The sequence below is a fragment of the Piliocolobus tephrosceles genome, chromosome 6 (genome assembly GCF_002776525.5).
Source record: "Piliocolobus tephrosceles isolate RC106 chromosome 6, ASM277652v3, whole genome shotgun sequence".
NCBI classification, from domain to species: Eukaryota; Metazoa; Chordata; class Mammalia; order Primates; family Cercopithecidae; genus Piliocolobus; species Piliocolobus tephrosceles.
The window spans coordinates 5,439,379-5,443,027 of NC_045439.1; the positions used below are offsets into that span (position 1 = coordinate 5,439,379).

The 3,649-nt window shown below is 57.1% G+C and overlaps 1 long non-coding RNA gene across 1 annotated transcript; it reads right to left on the minus strand.

The window, feature by feature from the left end:
* Positions 1-744: 744 nt before the first annotated feature.
* LOC111538171 lies at positions 745-3,394 on the minus strand. The gene is made up of 2 exons (XR_002730240.1): positions 3,112-3,394; positions 745-1,402 (listed from the first exon to the last, which is right to left on the minus strand). It is a non-coding gene; the product is annotated as an uncharacterized LOC111538171 (long non-coding RNA).
* Positions 3,395-3,649: the final 255 nt, after the last annotated feature.

Below are 3,649 nucleotides of genomic sequence, written 5' to 3' on the forward strand. Positions count from 1 at the left end.
CCCCCAACAGAAACATCTAGGGCAGGACATTGGGAGGCAAAGTCCAGAGCAGGAGGGTGAGAGGCAGCCCAGGGGCTCAGGCACAACAGCATAACAGCATTCAGAGGACGTGGGGCCAACATAACCTCATTGCCTAGTCACAAGGCACAGGTGGACCCTGTGGGGCTTTTATAGACTCTGAGCTCTGTCTGGGCCACAGTCATGTCCGAGCTCCCCTTGGATCCCGACCTGCAGGCAGCATCTCCAGATCTCAGGACCCCAGCCCGGGAGCCTGCAGAGGAAGACATGAGCTAATGGCAAGGAGGTGGCAGCCAGATGTGTGGGACAGTCAGTGTCACGATGCAGAGGCCCAGGTCAGCAGGGAGCAGGGTTGGAACTCCCCTCGGCTCTGTGCATCCTGAAAGGGAAGGCGCCTGGTGCCTCTCTACCCTTCAATGCAACTGACGCTGTGGGGTATAATTATTTTCCTCCCTCCGTGCGAGCTGACACAGGCACAGCCCTGCGTGGTAGGAAGATGAGCAATAAGTATTCTGAAATGAAGGCTCAGTGATCTGGAAGATTTAAAGCACCCTGCGTAGGAAGCAGGCTCAGGCAGCTCAAAGCTGGCTCCAATGCCGGCCAGAGAGGCATCTTACAGCCCCCTCTTGGGTGGTGGCTGTGAGGTGTGGAGGGGGAAGCAGGAATCGACATCCAGATGTTGACTCTTGGAGAGGCCTGGGGGTGGTGGGTGACCTGGGCAAGACATCAGGAGCCTCGGGTTGTTTTATTGTTTGTTTCATAGGGCTGTTCAGGATTAAATATTTAAAGACTTTTAAAAATCAAGGCATAACATATACAATAAAATGCATGCATCTTAAGTGTGCAGCTGGATGCATCTCACATGCACAGACACGTAGGAAATCTCCGTCTGATCACAGAACATTTCCACTCCCGAGAGGGTGCCCTCACCCCTGCAGTCAACAACTCCCAGAAACAGCAGCAATGAAGCTGTTGGCATAGATGGTTCTTGCCTGGTTCTGGGCAGATAGAAACGGCCCCATGCAGCATGTACATTTGTGTGGCTGCCTTCTTTAGCTCAGCAGTAGGTCTGTGAGATCCACCTGTGTTGTGGTGTGCCAACAGCTCTTTCCTTTTCCTTGCTGCTAGAATTCTTTGCATGAATATAATGGGATTTACTACACATGTTACAGTGAATGGGCCTGGGCTCCCAGTCCCCTTGGTCCCCATCAGAGGCAAGCTTCTTCCTCTCCCGTCTGCTTTCCATTTTCCTGCTGACTGCAGTCACTGTCCATCCTCCCAAGCTCTCAGAATCTGAGACTCACAGTGTCAAGAGTGGAGGAATCAAGCCGATTGGGCTGGCTCCCCACCCAGACTGGGGGACTCCTCACTGAAGGGCTCCCTCCTGGAAGGTCAGGGCGTGAGAGCTGCAGAGAGAGGCCAGGGGTGCTGACAAGTGGGCAGCCCTGGAGGACTCCTGGGGACAGGCCCACCCCGTCCCAGTGCTGGCCTTGATCTATCTAGGGCCCAGTCCCACCGCAGGCTCCTTTGGGCCCCTCCGGGGTCTCAGGGAGGAAGGCCCTGGACTGACCTCTCACCACCTCTCATCCTATTCCAGAGATTTCTGGATAACACTTGCGCTTGAGAGGCTGAGCTCGTGGGATCCCGAGGAGGCAGAACTGCTGGAGGGGCCACCTGAGTTCTCCAGCCCTGGGAACACCCCCTTTCGCTCCGAACCAACAAAGGCCTCCTCACTCCCATTCTGAGGTCATGTCCTGGGATCGCTGTGTTGAGTAATTACTTACTGGAAGCCGTCCCTCCCTCAGGTGGTGGGTGGGCCGTGTGCACGCAAGTTCGCATGGTGTCCGAAGAGGGAATATTCGTGAACTCAGTGGCGGGGGTGGGGGTGTTTTGGAAGACAGACTTGGATTTCTAAGGGAGAAGATACTTACAAGACCTTGGTGGCCAGCCAGGTTCCCCCTCAGCCTTTCGGGCAAGGACCCCAGGAGGCCACACATCAGGGGAAGCCTGGAGGCCCCGGGGCCAAGTATTTGGTTCCTGTCGATGAACAATTTAATGAGAGTTTTCAGAAGGGCCAGACGGCCCTGGGATGAATGGCTCATCCCAAAATAGCCTCAGCTGGCACTTGGGCAGTTTAAAAGAGGCTTAAAAACAGAAAGAACCTTCAAAGTTCTTTGAGTGCCCGGGTGCCCCTGAAGCACTCTCATGCCGAGGCCTGGAGCCTGCTCCCCAGGGACGCTGCGCTGCCCCACTCTGCCCTGAGCAGCCGGGCACAGATGCAGGCTCTCGCACCCCGTCCTGGCAGAGGCCAGAAGGGGATCGGCAGAAGGAGCCTCAGGTGAGCACCGTTCCCACCCAAAATGCCTGCCCAAGCGCCTATGCCACTGCCTGTGTTGGAAAAGCCCCTCTTGGCACCTCCTATCCCCCAGCAGGCAAGACCGGTCCTGGGCCTGAGAGGAACGTCCTAGACGGGGAGAACTGTCTCCCACTCTCGGTGGGGTGCCCTGGACCAGCTATAAATGGCAAGGAAGACTTGACTCCAGAGCATTACAGCAGGGGCAGAGATGGACTCAGGTCTGCACACAGTGGGGACACCTGGGGACTGACAGCCCATGGGCAAAGGGAGGGGCCGTGGATGGAAAATGATGACGTGGAATTCAATCATTTGTCAAGGGGAGGGGATTCGCAATCGGCTCCCTTAGGATTCTCTGCTAAAACTGAGTTCAGCAGGTCATGGTGGAGTCTCGTGGAGAAGAGCTCAGACAGAGGGGCTCGAGTGATGGGCAGCCAGGGAGGGAGCCCTGTTCAACGGCACAGAGGGCCTCGCTCTCGAGTTCACCGCTTGCTTCAGCCCAGTTGCCCTCGTTGGCTCCCCTAGCACAGCTGACGTAGTCCTGAGACTTCCTCAAACCCGTTTAAAAGCAGGGGGACAAAGGGGAAGGAAACGCAGTGACCACACCAGCAGGCTTCTGCCCCAATCAGGGTCTGTTCCTCTGGGTGACCCTGGCTCGGGCCTCCAGTGGAGCCTCCTGCTCTGCGGATCTTGTGGTTTCTCATCTGCCCTCCCCTGATCCCTGGGAGGACGGCGCTGACTGACACACTGGAGGGGCACAGTTTCGGGCCACTGTTCCCAGACTTACACTGACTCCACGATGATCACCTCTGCCCAGGAAGTTGTCTCAGAGGGTCACCAGGAAGTGCACGGTCCAAGTGGGCATTGGGTCATCCCAGCCCCAGAAAGGCTGCAGCATCAGAGGGCTGCAAAAATCTGTGCCCCCCGGGCCCCCACGGGACAGAGTTCTGCAGACACAGGGCTTCCCAGCAGGGCCCCAGTTCCAACCCCCCTCGCTTCCAGGCACGAAGCTTGTTCTCAAAAGGACTGTGAGTGGAAGGGACATGGGCCACTTCCAGGCTGGGGTTTCTGAGACAGGGCTGGGCCGTCCCCCTGGCCACTTTCTTCCTCTGCCAACTGCACACAGAGGGCTCTGACTCCCCCTGAATAGCAGAGCCACAGGGGTCCCTGAGTCACCCAGGAGGAGGGCCACCTGCCCAACAGGAGCACCACATGGAGCTGTTCAGGAAGCAAGAGTTAACGGTGTTACACGAAGCCACTGAAATGCGGAGGTTTCGC